General features: G+C 38.3%; 1 protein-coding gene and 1 pseudogene across 1 annotated transcript in view; both read right to left on the bottom strand.

Moving 5' to 3' along the window:
* Window positions 1-22,931, bottom strand: part of CNBD1 (cyclic nucleotide binding domain containing 1) — a 492,475-nt gene that overhangs the window by 6,097 nt on the left and 463,447 nt on the right. The gene's annotated exons all lie outside the window — the stretch shown is intronic.
* On the bottom strand, window positions 5,236-6,270 carry LOC138173465 (GTP-binding nuclear protein Ran pseudogene; annotated as a pseudogene).

The raw sequence follows: 22,931 nt of genomic DNA, 5'->3' as shown, positions 1-22,931 counted from the left end.
TCCTTGAGTAACAGGGATTTCAATCCATCCTTGCCTATCTATTTTATGTGTGTCTCTTGTGCATGTTCTGCCAAAAGCTCATCCAATGAAGTCTAACTTTCCAGAGGTCTTCCTTACTTTTTTCTGGACACTGTAAAGGTACCAATGGAGTACTCTGTATAACTTTCATCTCTTGCTCTTGAAACGTGACCAACTCATTTTCTCTTCTCATCAAACAATTCCTTCAGGACAAACTACTTCTTTTCTTCAGGGTTTCCTGCTGGTTGTACATTACCCACACTCACCATGAACCTTTCCATTTTCCTCTGTATGATATTCATTTTTAATTCTTTGGAGGGAGTGGCTGTCCTTACATAAGTGCCATATAGCAATACCTGTGCAGTGTCATCATTGAAAAAGTAAACCTTCACTTACCTGGGAAACTTGAGTCAGCAAAAGACCTTTGCACTCTTTTTCCAAAACAATCTAGCCTGCTAGCCTCTCCTGTTCAACTCTGGACTAAGCTTATTGTCCATCTGCATTGTATATCCTCAGTTTATTACCTTGCAGTGAGGGCCTTCTTGTGAAAATGAGGTTAAAGTATTGGAATGGCAGCACAAGACAATTATAGATCAACTCGGTAACTTCAAATAATTTTAAAATCTGGCCCTGTTCTTTCTTTCTGGTCTTTGACATCTTACTCCCCTATATCTACTTTACAACATAGTAACACTGACCACCATGCTATCCCTCTCAAAAGATCCTTCATCTCCCAATTCTATGTATTTTTTACTGACTCTTTCCCCCTATGCCTGGAATCCTGCCCCACCCCACACCCATTATTCTCTGCTGACTGAACTCCCTGGCTTTGTTCAAGGCCCAGGTAAAAGCCCATCTTCTATAATATACATTCCCTGATCCTCCTTAACACTAGTGACTTTCCTTAGTTTACTTTCTCATACTTATCCTGTATATATCTTGTTTGCAAATAGTTGTTTCATGTTGTGTCTTCATTAGATTCTGAGCTTTTGGGCAGAGACTGGCTTTTGCCTTTCTTTGTATTTCTAGTGCTTAACACAATATTTGGAACATAGTAGATAATAAATGCTTGTTCACTGACTTGATTGGAAAATGTGCTTCTTCAGGTAAAAATACTATAGTAAAATGTCAACTGCTCAAAGACCATCTTACTTTCAATTGAATGAAGGTGTTTTTGTTTTTTAATATCCTATGCTAACATATAAAAAAGTAATCATTTACCAATATTGTAGGCAATTTTAGCATTATTTTGTTGGGTAACTCTGAACATTGTTCTTCTTGCCTGAAAAATACTCAAAGGTTTCTGAGCCAACAGTCTTATATGCTGTTAGTTTAAGTTACATTTACCATTTAATTTTCTTCAGATCTTTAGAAACCTACAATTTATCCCAAATGACAAGTAGCTTTGTAATGGACACCAAGATATAACAGGACAGCTAGGCCAATTATGATTTGATAGGAGTGTTTATTAACCAGCCGGGACTGCCTCTCAGACCAAAAGACAGCAGCGAGCTTTCTGTTAGACATAATTTTATAGACAATGTGATTGCTGGCAACAAAATATGTTTCTAAGGGGTTAGCATTGTTTCCATTGAGGTGAAGCTTTCTCAGTATTATTCCCACTGAAGCAGAGCATTCTCAGTATTATTCCTATTGAAACAAAGCCTTGGTATTATTTCTACTGAAGCGAAGCAAAGCCATAGTTCCTTAGCAAAGCCTTGGATACAAACATAAACAGACCTGAATCCGTGAGAATCTGTGGCATGTTTTAGCAACACAGGTTACTATTGGAGCCTATTAGGTGGTTTCCAAGGAACCCAGTAGGGGTTCCCTCTAGCAGGTTTAAGGGGGCTCTACTGTATAATTTCTGGTGGGCACTTCAGCTTCACCATTATCCGGTAATATTGAAGAGATCTATATAGTCAATTGAACCATCTAAATGATCATCAGCCACATATGCAGAATGTCAAAGTCAAAGCCATCTTGTTTGCTATGTTTACTCTTTGTCACCCACATCAACTCGCAAGCAGGGCTTTGAGGACAATATTTAATAAATATGTTGAAAGTATGAAAACTGGTTCTATGAAGACAATGAAGGATTAAAAACATTTCCTAAAGCAAAATAATTTACAAAGTATGACTGTATGCAGAAGCTGAAAGTCTACAGGGTTATATTGAAACCAGCTTGTAGTTTTGGTAGAACTGAAGTGAGCAAAAGTTGATTTTCATATTGCTTGCATTAATTTGGAACTTACAATAAAAATCAAAAAATACAATGGAACATAAAAAATAAGGTGATCTTTAGTAGCACTCTCCTTCTTCTAGTGTTTCCTATCTCCTTATATTCCTATGCTAACCCCTCTTACTATATTCTCCAGGCCTGGTATGTCACACTTTTGAGCTTTCTAGCTCTACAATTGGCAGTCTATGTATTTCATTTTCAGTTTATCAATATGTCAATGTGATAATGGGTGCTAATGGGTGAATTAATTATTACTCAGGTAATATATTTCCATTTTACCCTGAATTTTCTGGAGGATAACCTTAATTTAAAGTAATGATCCCAATGGTGAGAACTTTATTCATCTTGGTAAGTCAGTGAGGGAAATATTTGGGGACAGAAAAGGCTTTTGTAATTCCTCAAATCACAACATATAAGCAAAATACTTTGCCTGCCCAAGATCCAATGATGCTATGCTTTTGTGGAATATATTAGTTTACTACTATGGTAGAATTCCATATGACACATTCAGCCCACTAAAGAAGTGGAATACAGCAAATGTAACAGAATCAATATCATTTTCAATTCAATATTACCCCCACTTCTGCTTTTCATATTACTTTTGTGTGTTGTCTTCTCTCATCAGATTTTAAACTCCTTAAGGGCAGGGCCTAGCTTTGCTTTTATTTGTATCCCCAGTACTTAACGTAGTTCCTAGCAGGTATTGGGTGATTAATAAATTGTTTTATTTGCTTACTTCATGCAGAAATTCTGGGGGAAGCATCATGGGGTTATGTTGAGCACCTACTCACTTCAAGACCTTAGGAAAATCCTCAATTTAACACATTACTAACATCTTGAAAAGTCCCCATATCCTAAATTCTTATGCATTAATGAATGCAAATTTGGCATATACATAAAGAAACATTAAATAAATTATCAACCCCTTTGTAGAATCTTCAGACTAGTATGAATCAAAGATAAACTAAGAAATGACCAGCCATGTACCAGTAAGCACTACACAGAAGTACAAATAGACAAAAAAAATTACACGTCCAGTACAAAAGTGAAAATTATTTTGAATTTTACTAGCTAAGAAGGACACTGTAAAATCACCATACCATAATAATAATTAACAATGTAGAATTAGAAAGAAAGGGGGCAGCATATTTTTGGTGACTCTGGCAGAGGATACTGTGATTAAATCCCAAGTTAAGCCAATATACCTAATACAATACTTTCCATGCTAATACTAAATGTTTTTGATTTGATTAATTGATAGAATTATAGAATTAAATGAATTCAACTACAAAGAAAATCAAAGTAATGAAGCAGCTGGCTTTATTCATTGACAGAGAATAGTTGATTTTGTTGAACAAGACACAAACAAGTTGTGCACAACAAAGAATCATTCTGATAGATTTGAATGACAAATTTATGTGACAAAATACAAAATTTACAGAATAAATGTCAATAAGCTAAAAGAAATGAGTAAGGATTTTCTGAAGATTCTGAATTATAAGGGGTGAAAAATGTAGAAGCAGATATATGAGTATTGGTGGAAAACATTTGCTGAATAGTCAAATATGTACAAAAAAGAAAAGAAAAGGAGAGGAGAGGAGAGGATATATGACAGAAGAAAGGAAGGGAGAAAGGAAGGGAAGGGAAGTGCTGGTAATAAATATGCACACTCAAGAAAAACTAACTGCACAATTCAAAATAAAAGTTTCAATTGATATTCTGCATTCATTAACTCTCAGGAGGTAGGTAACATGTTTCATCATGGGTCCTCTGCAATTATGTTTGATCATTATATTGATAAGCATTCTTAAGCCTTTCACAATTGTTTGTATAATTGGCATTATTATAGAAGTTCTTCTCCCAGAGAGGAATATAATGAGAGGAGATGGGGAGAGACAGAATGGTGTAAACTATCGCATATAGAAGAGACAAGGGAAAATGGTTACAATGGAGGGGAAGAATAGGAAGGCAAAAGGGAATGGATCGACCTTATTCCCATTGAATTTGGCTAGAGGATGGAATGAAGTACACACTAAATAGGGTATCTCACCATACAGGAGAGTAGGGGGGGGAGGGGATGAAAGGGGATGGAAGGGAGGGCAGGCTAGGGGGAAGGGAAGTTGGAAGCACCCACTTTTGAAAAGGGATGGGATCAAACTAGAGAATAGAACAAGTGGAGGTGGGATAGGAGGGAGGGAAATATAGTCAGTCTTTTACAATATATCTACTATGTTATTTTGCATTAGCTATACATGTACAACCTATACTGAAGTGCTTATCTTCCCAGTAAGGGTGGGTGACAAGGGAGGAAGGGAAAGAATCTGGAATTCAAAGTTTTAAAATCAAATACTCAAATATATATACATATATATAATTATTATTAATACTATTTTGCATTTAATTGGGAAATAAGATATACAGGCATTGGGGCATAGAGATCCACTGGAAAAGTTGAAAGGGGTATGGGAGAAAATATGGGAGAGAGCAGATTAGAGGAGGGGATATCCTGTGGGACTGCTATTTTTGGGCAGTGGGTAGGGGAAAAATGAGGAGAAAATTTGTAACTCAAAATCTGGCGGAAATGAATGGTGTAAATCAGAAGTTAATAAAGTATTTGAAAAAAAAAAAAGAAATGATGAACAGTACCCAAATGCCTGCTAAACTGAGAGAGTTAATAACTCAAGGACTTTTGCAGATCATTGTATTATAAAAGGAGCCCCCGTTAAAAAAAAAAAAAAAGAAATTCTTCTCCCAGTTTTGCATACTTCCCTCTGCATCAATTCATGCAAGTCTTCCGAAGTTTCTCTGAAACCATCCCCTTCCTCATTTCTTATAGCACAAGGTTATTCCACTAAATTCATATACTGCCATTTGTTCATACATTCCCTAACTAATGGGCACCCCTTCAGTTTCCAGTTCTTTGTCACAAATGTGTATCTTTATGATGAATATTTAGACTTTTTTTTAGATATTTGAAATACAACTTTATTATGACCTCAATGAAAAGGGAATGAGAATGACAGTAACAAACAAGATTCACCACTGAATATTGTGATGGGACTGCAGCAGTCTTATATTTGAAACTCAAGGGGACATAATCACGGTCCAAAACAGCTAAATATGCAGGTCCAAAATATGAATTATATTTTTTTAAACTGCTGCCTTCACTCCAAAGCCCATTCATTTCCTTCAGCATCCCAAAGATTAAGCACATGTTCTCCTCAGCTGTATAATAAAGTGGCAAGCACACTACAGCACTGACATCACAGGACAGTTGCCTATAAAACTAGACCTCTGATGCTGGGCTCTAGCTTCATTCCCTTACAGGTCATCATCTTCATCAGGGAGCGCAGTTGTCTGAGCAATCTGTAAGTCCTGCTCATACTGTGCTGCCAGTGCGGGGTCCATGACAACCTCTGGAGGTATAAGAGCAGGCATGGCAACAAACTCCAAATTAGGGTATACAATAAGTATTCTAGCAAGCCAAAGGAATGACTTCTCAAAGTTGTAATTACTTTTGGCTGAGATGTCATAGTACTGGAGATTCTTCTTCCTGTGGAAGACAACTGATTTCACCTTGACTTTTCTGTCCTTAATATCCACTTTGTTGCCACACAACACCATAGGATATTTTCACATACTTATACCAGATCTCTATGCCAGTTAGGTACATTCTTGTAAGTAACTCTTGATGTTACATCAAACATTATAATGGCACACTGAGCTTGGATGTAATAACCATCTCTCAGACCATCAAATTTCTTTTGGCCAGCGTATCCCATACGTTAAATTTAATAGGATCTCTGTTAGTATGGAACACGAGAGGATGGACCTCAACATCCAGCATGGCTACATACTTCTTCTCAAATTCAACAGTAAAGTGACATTTTACAAATGTGGTTTTTGCAGTACCTCCATCTCCAACTAACACAAGTTTGAACTGCACTTGGGGTTCTCCTTGGGCAGCCATCATGATGGTTCTTCCAGAAGCATCTCCATCTCTGGCTGACTGAACCAATATTTAGACTTTTAACTATAAGCACAATTGCTAAGGACAGAGATAGCAAACACTGAATATAGAAAGAAAAGTAATAGAATTATCTATATAGCATGTAAAAAGTTTTTGCTACCACTACCATAAATCATTCCTTTGTTTTCAATTTGGTAAAAGTGACTCCTATTACTTCCAAATAAGAAGATTGTTGTAAGGAAAGTACTTTTTAACTACAGAACGTTAAATAAATGTGAACTATTATTAGTTATGAAAATAACACTTGATTTAATTAATAATAATATTACAGTCTAAACAAGTTCATAAAATAATTATTAGGTTAATATAAAATCTATGAATATAACCAGTAATGGGAGAGTCAGAAAAGAATAATACATAGAGGAACTAGAAGCAGGACCTCCATGTGGCTCCAGCTTCCACCTTCCTCAATCAATGTAAAAAGGGGACACTGAACAAACTTTGGAGCTGCAGAACCCACAAAATAACACAGAGAAGCTAATTTCCCACTGAGGACAGCCCGGCAGGCCAGCAGGAATTAGACAGTGCAGCACTCTGTTTGCCAAGCCCAGGCCCACATGAGCTGGACCTTTTAGCCCCAGGGCAGGCCTGACCAGCCTCTGGCCAGAGGGACTCCAGATCACCAGCAGCTGTGGGCATCTCCAGAACTACCAATACAGAGATTTGAAGAACAAAGTGAGAGGTCAGCGCAGTCTGGACTTTGGGACCCAATAAGTGGGAGTGTGTCAGCTTTTGCTCCCTGGGTGAGTAGCCGCTGAGATGCGAGGCAGAGCCAGCCAGCACTATGTGGCAGCTTCAGCTCCTGGCCGGCAGAGTGTAGGGGAACCAAGCGACCAGTCTGAGGGGTAATTGCTCTGGCTTTAACCTGCTTGGATATGGATTGCAGTCCAGGGAGGAAGTACTGGGGTGTGTGACCAGCTTGCCAGAGTGTGTACAGGCTTCCAAGAGGGCACCCAACTAATACCTCTGGCAGCTGAGAAAACCCCAGTGTCTGGGAAGAAAGCTCCCCTCTCTGGTGGCAGAGTCCTACTGCGGCAAAAAGTCCAGGGGTCAAGTGACTGAGGGGCAACAGGACCAGACAAAGGAAGCAAAACAAACAGAAGATTCCAACATTAGACTCATATTTTGGTGACAAAAAGGAGCAAAGCATGAAACAGGAGGAAGACAGTGAAATCAGAACTCCTGCACCAAAAGCTTCAAAGGAAAATACAAGCCGGTTACAGGCCACATAGGACCTTAAGAATCAGATAAGAGAAGTGGAGGAAAAATTGGGAAGAGAAATGAGAACGATGCAAGAAAATTACAAAATGAGAATCAACAGCCTGACTGAGGAAAGTACCGCCTTAAAAAATGGACTAACTCAAATGGCAAAGGAGGCTCAAAAAGGCAATGAGGAGAAGAATGCCTTAAAAAGTCGAATTTGCCAGATGGAAAAGAATCTGAAAAGCTCACTGAGGAGAATAATTCCTTCAGAATTAGATTGGAGCAAATGGAAGCTAATGACTTTATGAGAAATCAAGATGTTGTTAAACAGATCCAAACAAATGAAAAATTAGAAGGCAATGTGAAATATCTCATTGGAAAAACCACTGACCTGGAAAATAGATCCAGGAGAGATAATTTAAAAATTATTGGACTACCTGAAAGCCATGATCAAAGTAAGAACCTAAAAATTATCCCCCAGGAAGTTCTCAAGGAAAACTTCCCTGATGTTTTAGAAGAAGAGGGCAAAATAGAGGTTGAAAGAGTCCACCAATCACCTCCTGAAAAAGATCCCAAAAAAGAAAACTCCTAGGAATATTATAGCCAAGTTCCAGAATTCCCAGATTAAGGAGAGAATATTACAAGCAGCCAGGAAGAAACAATTTGAATATTGTGGAAACACAATCAGGATAACACAGAATCTGGCAGCTTCTACACTGAGGGATCAAAGGGCTTGGAATATGATATTCCAGAGGTCAAAGGAGCTGGGATTAAAGCCAAGAATCACCTAGCCAGCAAAACTAAGTATCATGTTTCAGGGGAAAATATGGTCATTCAGTGGAATAGAGGACTTTCAAGCATTCTTGATGAAAAAACCAGAATTGAATAGAAAATTTGACATTCAGATACAAGAAGCAAAAGAAGCATGAGAAGCTAAACAGGGAAAAGAAATCATAAGGAACTTATCAAACTTGAACTATTAACATTCCTACATGGAAAAATGATAATTGTAACTGATGAAACTTTTCTTAGTATGAAAAGAGTTGAAGGAATAGAAATGTGTGTGTGTATGAGGGTATATGGGCATATGAATACATATGTGAATGTGTGTATATGTTTATACGTATACATGGAAAGAGGGCACAGGACCAATTTAATAGGAAGGGATGATACTTAAAAGGTGAAATTAAGAGGTGAGAGAGGAATATAATGAGAGGAGATTGGGAGAGACAGAATAGAGTAAACTATCTCATATAGAAGAGGCAAGGGAAAATGGTTACAATGGAGGGGAAGAATAGGAAGGCAAAAGGGAATGGGTCAACCTTATTCTCATTGAATTTGGCTTGGGGAGGGAATGAAATACACACTAAATAGGGTATCTCACCATACAAGAGAGTAGGGGGAAAGGGAATGAGGGGGGGATTATGGAAAGGAGGGCAGTCTTTGGTGGGGAGAGGGAAGTTGGAAGCACCCGCTTTTAAAGAGGGACAGAATCAAAGTAGAGAATAGAACAAGTAGGAGGTGGGATAGGAGGGATGGAAATATAGTTAGTCTTTTACAATATATCTACTATGTTGTTGTTTTGCAATAGCTACACATGTACAACCTATACTGAAATGCTTATCTTCCCAGTAAGGGTGGGTGACAAGGGAGGAAGGGAATGAATGTGGAATTCAAAGTTTTAAAATTAAATGTTTATATATATATATATATAATTATTATTATTATTAATACTCTTTTACATGTAATTGGGAAACAAGATATACAGGCACTGGGGCATAGAGGTCCACCATGCCCTACTGAAAAAGTCGAAAGGGGTATGGGAGAAAATATGGGAGAGAGCAGATTGGAGGAGGGGATAGCCTGTGGGACTGCTATTTTGGGGTGGTGGGTAGGGAAAAAATGGGGAGAAAATTTGTAACTCAAAATCTGGCAGAAATGAATGATGTAAATCAGAAGTTAATAAAGCATTTGAAAAATGAAAAAACAAAGAATAATGCATAGAAGGCTGACCATGGGGTCCAGAAGATCCAGGTGGAAGACCTGTACCTGAAGAATACCCACTGTGAAACTTTGATAAAGGGGTTGAATTTGAGGGTTTGGTCCTCTTCAAATTTGTATGAAAATAAAATTTATTTTTATGTACTCCAAAAATCTTTCATGATATATTTGTGTAGGAAAATATGAATTTTAACTCAATGTTTATATTGAATCTTTGCATATTTCCATTAATAACAACTATAAATTACAGTACATTTTTTATAATGAAGATATATCAGTAAGTCAGTTTGTCCTATACATTTTAATTTCCTTCATTGACCTCATTTAACTTTCTGAAGTTTCCTATAGATAAAAAACCAAAAACTGAACAAAGTAAAAAAAATGACTGTGTTAGGTAAATAAAGTAGAATGGGCAAAGAAAAAAGAAGATCTGAGTTCTATTTCTATCTCTGCTGCTTCTTATTTCCATGGTCTTGGGTAAATGGGCTACATAGTTTTTATATATTAATTTAAGGTTTGCAAAGAACTTTACAAATAAAATCTTTGCAACATATTATTTTTACAACCATACAAGTTTTTTTTATCATGCTCCCATTTTACAGATGAGAAAACTGAGGAAGACAAAATTTAAAATAGCTGTCCAGGGTCATATAACTATTTAATATGGGAGTCAGTATTTAAACTCCGATTTTCATGACTCTAGAACAAGCCCTCTATCTATGGCACCATGTAGCTGACTCTAAATTAAGTGTTAAACCTCTGTTTCATCCTCTGAATAAAAAGGAGGGTTGAATTTAATGGTCTCTAATGTCTCTTCTGTCTGTGATAGTCTCTAACATATGTGATGCCTAATTTTGTTCCCTAATTTGAATAAGGCAATATGTGCTTGGGAGGTCCAAATAAGGCAAGATGAGCAGATTGTAATACACTCTATTTATATTCAGGAGAAAGTTCCATTTGGGACTATCTAGGAAATTTGACATCTTGTAACCAATCAATTAAAAACATTTATTAAATTTTCCTACTGTATGCCTCACACTGTACTAAGCTCTGAAGATATAAAAAAGAGACAAAAGGCAGTCCTTAACCTCAAGAAACTTACATGGCAGGTGGGGGGGGGGGATTGTGCAGAGTACATATAGGATAAATAGAAATTAGTTAACAGAGGAAAGGCACTGTAATTAGAGGTGCAAGGAAAAGCTTCCAATAAAAGAAGGGATTTAGTTAAGACTTAAAGGAAGTTTAAAAGTTCAGTACGCAAAGTGGATGAGGGAAAGCATTCCAGGCATGGGGGACATCCATAGAAAACCCCAGAACCCAGAAATGGAGTATTGGCTGTGGAACATGTAGGAGGCCAGTATCACTGTATCAGAGTACATAGTGGGGAATAAGGTATAAGACTGGAAAGTTAGGAGGGAGCTAAGTGTTGAAGGCCTTGAATACCAAAGAGAAGATTTTATATTGGTCCTGGGGCAAGAGAAAGCTATTGGAATTTATTGAGAAGAGGAGGTAACATGATTTTATGAAAATCATTTTAGTGGTGGGATAGAAAATAGATAAGAGTGGGTAAAGACTTGAGGCAGACAGAAGCACTAGAATGTCATTACAGAAGTCCAAGCATGAGCTGATGATGGCCTACAATTAAACAGTGCTTCTTAAACTGTGGGTCATGACCCAATGGGCTCATGTGGGGGTTGCAAAAAATTTGGCAATAGATGTTTCTGAATATGCAATGACCAAAAATTAATTCAAAATCAAATGCAAAAATCAAATCTGAGGTTTTTCTGGCAGCACTTGCCCAAGGTGCATCTCACAACTTTACTGCAGTCTTGGTTCTAAACATGTGCATTTGCACTGTTTGCCTTCACACCACACAACACCAACAAGCACTACCAGGAACACCTCAGTTCACATTCAAGACTATCGTATATTATGAATTATAGCCATTTTACTGTACATACGAAATCATTAAATGAATTTTGGATTGGGATTAGGGCAGAATTTCCAACAATTTCTGAAATGGCATTAAACATACTTCTACCATTTTGTATTATGTACTTATGCAAAGCGGCATTCTCAACAATGATGGTTATAAAATCAAAATATCTTTCAGCTCTGAAAAGCTTTTAAGATGCTCTATATCCTGCAGTTTCAAATGTTCCTTCATAATTTAATTCTTTATATAAACATCAACAAGAACATCCATCATATTAGTATGCAAATTTGCTTTTGTCTTTAATAAAAGTTAACATTATATGTATACAAAAGAATTGCTTTAAAATAAATGTCTTTGTGATTTATTATTAGCAAATGTTTGATTTGTGTACCTATTTTAAAACTAAATATCTGGGGTCATGTAAAAATTCCCCAGTTGAAAAGAGGTTGTGAGTGGATAAAGCTTAAGAAGTCCTGCACTACAGTGGCAGCAGTGGCAGAAATATGAGAAAGAGGGCCAGGGATTCAAGACAGGAAAGTATAGAGTAGAATTAGTTCACTGAGAGATTACAACAGGGAAAAGAGGAGAGAGTGGTTAGTATAAGGTAGATATCCTGGAAGAGAATTGAGCGGTCAATGGATCAGAGGTAACAATATGGATGAAGAGTACAATTGTGTAAGGGAAGACAGAGGTAGATATGAAAAGTCAAAAGATTATGGTTATGGGGGGATTTCAGAAATCTGGAACATAGAAGTGTTTTTATGGGTGTTTTAAAAATCAAGGCTATGACCATCATTGTGTGTGTGGTTAAGGGGAGATAAAGGAGAAGGTCATAGAAAGTGAGTACGTTGAATAACTAAGCAGTTGTTGTGTTTCACGGAGAGTTTATATATATATTGAAGTCCCCTAATATGAGAATCAGAATTGAGGGGAGAAAAATTGTTAGCCAGGTATCAAATTCATTAAGAATAGATCTGAGTTGGGGGTGGCTAGGTGTCTCAGTGAGTAAAGTGCTGGCCCCGGAGTCAGGGAGGACCCGCATTCAGTTCCAGCCTCAGATACTTAACACCCACACGAAAAAAAAAAACTAGCCGTGTAACCTTGGGCAAGTTACTTAACCCCAACTGCCCTCCAAAAGGCAAAAAAAAAAAAAAATATATATATATATATATATGTGTGTGTGTGTGTGTGTGTGTGTGAGTGACTTATAGATGTGTAGATAATAACTATCATGATTTTGATTGGGAAGTAGATATGATTAGCCTGAACTTTAAAGGAAGATGAGCTACTAAGTGACAGAGGTAGAGGGAAAACCTGGAAGTGGCAATGGGGAGCAAGGAATATTCCAACTTTCTCATCTTAATCAGCAAGCTAAGGAAAATGAGTGAAGGTGGAGCCAGTACTTGAAAGCGTGGTCAGTAAGGCTGTGTCATTTGGGGGAAAGAAAGGTTTAAGTAATAGCTAGTTGATGGAAGGAGTAGGAGAGGAAAAGATTTAAGACCTGGAGAAGTTTATTACCTATGAAACAGGCATTCCAGAGGACAAATTGGAAGGGCTGGTCGGTAGAAACTTTGGGGTGAAAGGGTTGAGGGATAGTAATGGGGTATCAGATGGGGTATGATCAGGGAATGGGCTTTAGATGATTATCTACGGGAGTTTGGGCAGCTAGGTGGTGTAGGGTGGTGGACCTACAGTCAGAAAGACCTGAGTCAAATCTGGCTTCAGACATTTACTAGCTATGTGACCTTTAAACCTGTTTACTTCAGTTTCTTCATCTGTAAAACGACCTGGAGAAGAAAATGGCAAACCACTCCCAGTATTTTTGCCAAGAAAACTCCAAATGGGGTCATGAAGAGTTAGACATGACTGAAACTTCAACAAGAATGTGAAGGGTTTGACCAGATGTGAGAATTTTCATCATTGAATGGAGGGTATCACTCTCTCCCCTATTAATAGTCAGATATTCAGATGGTAGGTCCTAATTCACAAATTTTCTTCCCCCAGGCCTAGAGATTAGGCAGGAAAAAGGCACAGATAGAGATTGAAGTTGAGATTACCCACCAAGTGAAAGAGGTACTATTCCCATCTTTCCTCTTCCACTTCTCTCTAAAATACCTAAAGTGTAGATTGCTCCTTTTTGCATCACAAAGACTGGGAGGCTCTCAACAGTCCAGTTGTGAAATGGGGCTAGCATCAGGAGGTGGAGATTAATTTGTGCATTCCTTTAAGGTAGTTGAAAGACTTCCAGTCTGGTCCTTGAAGCCTTCCCTTAGGAACACACTACACCATCAGGAGAAGGAAAGTTTGAGGCACTGGGACAGTTCAACATCTTCCTACCTGAGGAAGATGCCTGTGAGGCAACAGCAGGATTTGGTAGATTTCCCTGCACAGGGGAATTCTTTTCAGACAGATGGAAAATGCCTGCCCTGGCCCCTACCAATCTTATCTCAGGAGACACACTGAGGCTGTGCCCACCAGGAGATGGAAGAAACAAAGTGCTCTTGTGGTCTCTTGGTACCTTGTCTGTGCACAGTTTGAGGCAGGAGATGACATTTCAGTATTTTCCTTTCGTTCATTTCCAACTAAGTGCCTGTCAATTCTGATTAGACCCTTAATGACATTTATCCTGATGGTGCTGTCATGGGGACTTTCTGATGATTGGACTTTCAGTGCCCTGCACTTCTTCTTGAATAAGAACATTAAGACGTTTCATTCTTGGCATTCTTCTAAACAACCTTAAATAACAAGTGATTCACTAACTGGTTGTGGAGATAGGCTAAGTGATTTGCATTTGAAAGGATTTGTTTTCAGGTTTGACCTCTAAGATCTATTTTAAATTAATTTCCCCTTTCTTAGGCTTCCTGTTTATCTGCAGACACTGTTGTAAGAAAAAAATAAAATAAAACAAACGCACATCTCTCCTGTGAAGCAAAAGGCAATTTCTTGAATTGCTTGAAGTCTTGTTGAACTATTCTACATCAATCACAGGACTGAAGGAGGTGCCAAGTACTTCTAGCTCCTTGACAAAGTAATCTGCCCTTGTCAGAATCCTCAGAATGAAGATCATATGAGAAGAGTTTGCAAAGGCCACTGAGAACAACCCCAAAAACATTTTTCAGGCAGGCAGATTATTTATAGAAGGAGTGCTTATAAAGGTTGTGGTGACACTTTGTTCCAATGGCTAAGAATTGACTCTTAGGAGAAGTCCATCTAACAACTGACTTCCTTAGGCAGAAAATTCATCTTTATTGAAAGCTAATGCAAACAAAAATAGTGTAAGCTCAATAGTTTCCAGGAGCTGATTGTAGAGACAATGTAAATACATGAAAAGTTTCACATCATCACTGAATTCTCATAACTACCTCTCCTGCCTCAGCCTTTCTGCTGACTTCCAATCTTGTATCTCCGATTGCTTTTCAGACATATTCTACTAGATAGCTAGTAGACATCTTAAACTCACCACATCCACACACATACACACAAAAGAGAAGGAGAAAAATAAATCAAAACTCATTATCTTTCCCCCTAAACCCACTGTCTTCCTCCTACCTTCCCTATTATTGTGGAGGGCAACACCATCTTCCCAATCCCTCAGACTTAGTGTCATATTAGTCCCCTCACTATCTCATCCCCACCTCTGTCCCATATTCAATCTGTTTCCAAGACATGTCACTTTCACCTTTGTAACATCTCTCAAAGAGTCCCCCTTCTCTCCTCTAAGACAGCTCTCACACTAATGCATGTCTTTATCAATACAATAGCTTACTGGTGATTCTGACTGCCTCAAGTCTTTCTACCCCAAACCATCTTCCATTCAGGCACCATATGGTTTTCCTAAGGCTCAGGTCCATTTACTTCACACACACACACACACACACACACACACACACACACACACACACACACACACACACTCCTACATACACAGTCCATTTAATAAATTACAGTTCCTTCTTAGCTAGGTCCTCCAGGATCAAATAAAATTTTCTCTGTTTAGTGTTCAAAGCTTTTTTTATAACCTAGCCCCCTTCTACCTTTCTAGTCCTCTTACACCTTACTCCCTCTCACATGCACATTGATCCAATAATACTGACCTCCAAGCTGTTCCATTAACAACATAATCCATCTCTCAACTCTCAACATCTTCTCTAGCTGTCTTTCATATCTAGAATATTCTCCTGAATTGTAGAGTATGTTTAGGGAAGATTAATACCTCAAGTGTGAGAGCTACTTTCCACCTTTGCTCTACACCTGATACACCTAACTCCCACCTGTGGCTCCAAGAAGCTTAGTATGTGCAGTGGTCACACTCAGTAAACCTTTTAGTAGATGGGCTAAACCAGGCTGAGGATAACTGAGGGGTCTCAAATTCATTTGGCGAGTTGAGGGGAGAGTCTACTCCAAACATGTGAAGACTTTCCCCGGCAGAATGGGCAGATAAGAACAATTTGTTTCAACAATCATGAAGGCAGCTGAAGCAGTCACTGTGGAGCACTTAGAGCTTAGTCAGACAAAGAAGATGCCAAGGTCATCCACTGCATCCGGAGCCATCACCAGTCATCTTGACTTTTGTCTTGCCACTGAACTTCAATGACTCTAGAGGTCAGAGAGGTCAATAATTTTGCAGAATTTTGCCTCGCTTAAATCCAAGTTATACTCAAATCAAAGGACATCAAGTGACAAAGCAGCAGACATGGATACACTGGGAGCTACAGTCACAATCCAGCATGCAGGTGGCTTAGGCCATAGGGTTATCTTCTCATTGGACTGAAGTAGCAGTGGGATTTAGCAACCCCCTGGGTGTCTGAGCAGCCTTTTTGAAGAACTGTACTGCTCACTTCCCGGAATGAGGCAGGAGCTAGAAAATGTACCCTAAAAATTATCTACTTCATCTAACCCTGGCATGCCTGTGATCAAAACACACACACTCACACATACACACAAATGGACAAAAAATTTTGCAAAGATGATTACATTCATGTACGTGGAATGTGCACATATGAGACAAAATACAGTAGACCTGAAAGATGAATAGCTCTTGCTACAAGAGAACTCATTAGGTATTGCATCCAAATAACAGCCCTGAGTAAAAGAAGGCTGGCAAATGAGGGCCAGCTACCAAAGTAAGAGCTGGATATACTTTTTTGGTAAAGGGAAGTGCCATGACACTGGTTTAGATTTTACAGTCGAAACTATGCTAGCCAACAAGCTTATATGGTTCCCAAAAAGAGTAAATGACAGGCTCATGACAATGTGATTGCCACTTGCAGAAAAGTACTACATCACCATGATCAGGGCATATGCTCCCACCCTGACAAACCCTGATGAGGTCAAACAAAATTTTTCTGGAGACCTAGAGACTATTATCATCAATGTACTGAAAGAGGACAAGCTTATAATTCTAGGTGACTTTAATAAAAGAGTAGGCACCCTTTACCAGACATGTCAGGGAGTCCTTGAGAGGAATGCAGTCAGAAAAAGGAACAGCAACAGTCATGTAGTACTTAATATCTGTGCATCTCATGACCTTCTCATCACCAACACTACCTTCCATTTAACTAAATGCAATAAAACTTCTTGGATTCATCCTCATAGCAAACACTGGCATTTAATAGACTATGTCATTGTAAGGAAAAGAGACAGACAGAATGAGTGACTGTGGTGATGTATGATCTGGACTGCTGGATTATTATAGACTTACCCTGTTTTCAAACTAAATATCTGCATTCAGCAAAAGCAGCAGCCCCAAGGCAAGATGACTACCAGAAGATAATCAATAGATTAGAGCTCTTCTCCAAGCATGAACAGTTTATTGCTAACTTGGAGGGAAATTTGAGCCAACACACAGTTGGCAAGAGTGGAGCAGAAAAGCAGTAGGTACCTTTCTGAGATTCGGTGTATAGCACCACATTTACACTTCTGTGCCAGAGGACTCAAAAACATCAAGAATGGCTTGATGATGAAATGAAAATGATGGGGAAATCCAGAAGCTGCTAAATGAATAATGAGAACTCCACAGGGTTTACCAGCAGGATAGTTCATCTATTTCTAAGAAGGCTGCCTTTAACTTCATCAGAAATAAAGTGTAAGTGAAGCTTAGAGAGATGCAGGATTCTTGGCTTAATGCAAAGCCAAGCACAAGCAGCTTTACAGAGGACTGCTGCTGTGAACAGCTGTCAAGGTTCTGATTACATAGTATAGTGAACACTCTATTTATTCAATAAGAAATCAGAGCAAAACATTCACAGACAATCATGGTACAGCATTCACAATGTTAAAACTTATCACAGAAAATCAAAATACAGCATTTATAACACCTTATCACAGAAAATGGCCACATAGTTTTCACCACAGTGGTCACACAGTTTTGAACAAAGTACAATAATTTAGTAACTCAATCATTCAATCATACTTAAAGAGACTTGCCTCCTTGAGGGTCACAAAATACAATAGTCAAAGTTCTCCACTCATGGGGCACACTAAGTTACAAATCAGTCAGTACTCAGTCATCAGTAACTATTCAATCATTAGTCAGTACTCAATGCCCTCTTAAGGGGTAGTGGAAATACACAGGCCATGTACCCCTTGGTCACAAGTAAATCACAATCTTTTCAGTCAGTATACAATATCCAAGTAAAGTCTTCTTTCAGCTTGACTCGAGGCTGGCTTTCAGTTTCCATGGTTCCTCTTCCATGGTCCCAGCTCCAACTGTCACCTGGTTTCAAAGTCAGGCAGCTCCCAGTTTCTTGTCCAGCTCCTTGTCCAGTTCTTCATCCAGTTCCCATTCCATATTGAAGTTCACAGTGCCACCTCAAGTCCTTCACAGTTCCTGTTTCCAGGAAGACAAAGCTTAATAGAGCCACAATAATATTCATAAACATTGCTGGCACCATCATCAATTCACTATCTGCCTATGAAATCAACTGAGACCCACCAACAAGGTCTGAGAACTCAACACAAATCATCAACATAGAAATCAACACTGACCCACAAACAAGGTCGAAATCATCACAAAATTGAGGTCCAAATCAGCACAAATCATTAGTAAAGCACCAGGAGCTCCAGAACCCTCCTCCAAGGCTTCTATACACATAAAACCAGAAAATCCTCTTTTAGGGCTTCCAGTAAGTTCCCAGGATTTCTGTACAAAGTATCACAAACAAAAATCAACAGAGACAGAGCAGACAAACAGAGTGCTGGGATACCACAAGTTTTCTCCTTGACTCTGCCATCATAAGAGTCTTTTTCTCAGTTCCTGCTGAGTTCAAGGGTTCACAAGTTGTGGAGATCACATGTTCTGTTTCTTAACAGACTGAAACAAAGTGTTAATTCAAAAGGTGAAACAAGGTGTGAACTACTACTGTGCTTGCCATTACACTTAATAAGAAAGCAGATGAAATTCAGTTTTATGCTGAGTAACAATCCAAAGAACCTTTATGATGCCCTGAAGGCTATTTGCGGGCCAAAAGACCTATGGTGCATATCAACTACTTAGTGTTAATGAAGCCACATCAATTAGTGATAAGGATGTCATCCTGGAGAGATAAGCTGAATGCTTCCATGGTGATCTCAACATATTGTTATCAACTAATTTTGAAGTCACTGATAAAGGCTTCATTTATAAAATATATAGAGAACTGAATCAAATCTATGAAAATACAAGTCATTCCCTAATTGATAAATGGTCAAAGGATATGAGGTAGTTTGCAGGTGAAGAAATTAAAGCTATTGATTGTCATATGAAAAAGTTCTCTAAATCACTATTATTTAGAGAAATTCAAATTAAAACAACTCTGAGGTACCATATCACACCTATAAGATTGGCTAAATGACAAAACAGAAAAATTATAAATGTTGGAGAAGATGTGGGAAAATTGGAACACTACCGCACTGTTGGTGGAATTGTGAACTGATTCAACCATTCTGGAGATTAATTTGGAACTATTCCCAAAAGATATAAAACTGCATACCCTTTGATCCAGCACTACCACTACCCAGGACTGTAACCCAAAAAAGATCATAAAAAAGATAAAAGTTCCCACATGTACAAAAATTTTTAAAGCAGATATTTTTGTGGTTGCCAAGAACTGGAAGTTGAGGGGATACCCGTCAATTGGGGAATGGCTGAAAAGTTGTGGTACATAAGAAATGATGAGCAGGTGGACTCCAGAAAAATCTGGAAAGACTTACATGGACTGATGCTGAGTGAAGTGAGCAGAACCAGGAGAACACTGTACATAATAACAGCCACACTGTGCAAGAACCCAATTTGTTAGACTTAGCTTTTCTGAGTATAGCAATGATCTAAGACAACTCCAAAAGATTCATGAAGGAAAATGCTATACACATCCAGAAAAAGAACTATGGAGTCTGGATGTAGAGTAAAGTATACTATTTTGTCTTTTTTGTTGCTTTTTTTTTCTTATTTTTCATGGGTTTTTCCCTTTTGTTCTGATTTTTTCTTTTAAAACATGACTAATATGGTAATATGTTTAATATGCTCATATATCTATAGCCTATATCAGATTTCATGCTGTCTTGGGGAAGAGTTGCAGAGGAAGGAAGAGAAAGCTTACAACTCAAAATATTATAAAAGAAAATGTTGAAAACTAAAAATAAATATAATTTAAGAAGAAAAAAAATTTGGCTTTCAAATACAAGATGCAAGAGAAGCATAAAAAGGTAAACAGGAAAGAAAAATCATAAGGCTTTTAATCATTTTAAACTTTTTACATTCCCACATGGGAAGATGATATTTACAAATTATAAGATCTTTCTCATTATTAAGGTAATTAGAAGGTGTATATATAGACAGAGGTCATAGGTGTGAGTTGAATATGAAGGGATGATATCTAAAAATTAAATTTAAAGAGAGAGGAATGTATTGGGAGAAAGAGAAAATGAGAGATAAAATAAGGTAAATTACCTCACATAAAAGGGGCAAGAAAAAGCTTTTACACTGAAGGGGCAGAGAGGGGAAAAAAAGAGGAGTTAATGAACTTTACTCTCATTCAGAATTGGCTCAAAGAGGGAATAACATATACTTTTGGTTGGGTGTGGAAATCTATCTTGCCCTACAGGAAAGTAGAAGGGGAAGGGAATAAAAGAAGGAGGGAAGTGATAGAAGAGAGGGCAGATTGGGGGAGGGCTAGTCAGAATAAAAATACTTTTGAGAAGGGACAGGGTGAAAGGAAAGAGAGAATGGAATAAATTGGGAGAAATAGGCTGGAGGGAAATACAGTTAGCAATAGTAACTGTGAATTTTGAAGCAAGTTTCTCCAATAAAGGCCTTATTTCTCAAACATATAGAGTACTGAGTCAAATTTCTTTTTTTTTTTTAAAGCAATTGGGGTTAAGTAACTTGCTCAAGGTTACACGACCAGTTATTATTTCTGGGTGTGGTGCTGAGTATCTGAGCCCGGATTTGATCCAGGTCATCCCGACACTGGAGCCAGTGCTCTTACTCACTGTGCTACCTGGCCGCCCCTGAGTCAAATTTCTAAAAAAAATAAAATAAAATAAGTGCCATTTTACAATTGATAAATGATAAAAAAGTATGATCAGTTTTCAGATAAAGTAATCAAAGCCACCTATAGCCATATAAAAATTAATCTAACTCACTATTGGAGAAATGCAAATTAAAACAATTCTGAGATACTACCTCCTACTCATTAGATTGGCTAACAGGACAGAAAAAGGTAAATGACAAATTTTGGAGCAGACATGGGAAAAAAATTAATGGATTGTTGGTAGAATTCTGAACAGATTCAATCATTCTATAGAGCAATTTGGAACTATGCCCAAAGGGTTATAAAACCATGCATACCCTTTGACTTAGAACTACCACTACTAGGTCTTATATCAAAACAGATTTAAAAAAAGGGAAAGAACTCTTTCCTGGGGGTAAAGGATTAGAAGGTGAAACAATACCCATCAATTGGGGAACTGCTGAACAAGCTATTGTATGTAATTATGAGAAAATACTAATGTACTATAAGAAATGAAGAGCAGGATGCTCTCAGGAAAACCTGGGGAGACTTGCATGAGTTGATGCAAAGGGAAATGCACTGTGTACAACGTAACAGCAATATTGGTCAGTGGTGAATGACTTAGCTGTTCTCAGCAATACAATGATCCAAGACTTTTGAAGGACTTAGGATGAAAAATTCTGTCCTTCCCCAGGGAAAGAAGTGATGGTCTCTAAATACAGAATGAAGTACACTTTTTTTTTACTTTATTTTCTTGAGGGGTTTTTTTTTGGTCTATGATTTCTTTCACAACATGAATATTATGGATATGTTTTGCATAACTACACATATAAAGCCTATACTGAATTGCTTGCCTACTCAAAGAAAGTGCTGGGAAGGGAAGGACGGAGAAAATTTGGAACTCAAAGGTTTAAAAATTAATGTTGAAAAGTGTTTTTACATACATGTAACTGTGGGAAAACGAAATACTAAATAAAAAGGAAAGAAAAGGCTACAAACCAAGACAAAAGGAGAGGGAGATGTTCTTTATTGTTGTTTTTGTTGTTTTGGTTTGGCTTTTGGTTATTTTGCATATAATTATGCACTCAATGCAGTCTCTGAGGTTGAGATGCAACAAAGTATGGATTTAATCTCTGCTGCTTGTGCTAATTGTGGCCTAACAATTAACATTAAGAAAACAGAGGTTCTTCACCAGGAGCACAACACCATCCATATATGAACCATCAGTTACAGCAAATGGAGAAACAGTGAATGTTGTGGATATGTTCATTTACCTTGAAAATAGTTTTCCTTTCCAGGGATATACACATGAATGATAAGGTTGACATAAGAATTTCCAGAGCTAGCTCAGAGTTTGGCAGACTTCAAAAGAAAGTATGGGAGGGGACGGAGCCAAAATGGTGGAGTAAAAGCAGGAACCTGTTGAGCTCCCACTCCAATCACTTCCAATACCTGTCACAAATAACTCTAAAGAAATTTTAGAGCTACAGAACCCAAAAAGTGACAGAGAGAAACAAATCTCCTGCTGAAGGCAGCCTGGAAGGCTGACAGGAAGGGTCTACTGTACCACACTGGAGCCATGTGCAGTCCCACATGAGTTGGCCCAGACCCAGGGCAGCCCAACTTCAGGAGAATGAATCAGCAGCAACTTTGGTGGTTTTCAGACTTATCAATCCATAAAGGCCAAAGAGAAAGTAAAAGTTCAGCAGGAAACTCTGTTGGAACTGGTGAGAGAAGAGAGGGTCCAGCCCCTTCCCTGGGGGCAAGAGGTGGAAGAAGCAGCTGCTTCAGCTGCTGCTGTGTGGCCTCATCTAGAGTGCCTGGCCTGCATATCATAGGGGGAAAAAGTGACCATTTAGAGGATAATTGTTCTTGCTTTGACCTGCCTGCTTGGATCTGGGGGGCAATCTTGGGTGATGGTCCTGAGTTGAGGCATGCTAGTATGCCAGAGCTTGTGGTGGCTGTAGAGGTGGCACCCTCCTCATAGCTCTGACAACAACTGCAAAAATTCCA

This window comes from Petaurus breviceps, unplaced genomic scaffold, assembly GCF_028583685.1.
Source record: "Petaurus breviceps papuanus isolate PSGF00001 unplaced genomic scaffold, PetGlider_PUasm1.0 582, whole genome shotgun sequence".
Lineage (NCBI taxonomy): Eukaryota > Metazoa > Chordata > Mammalia > Diprotodontia > Petauridae > Petaurus > Petaurus breviceps.
This window is presented reverse-complemented; position numbering and strand designations above follow the sequence as displayed.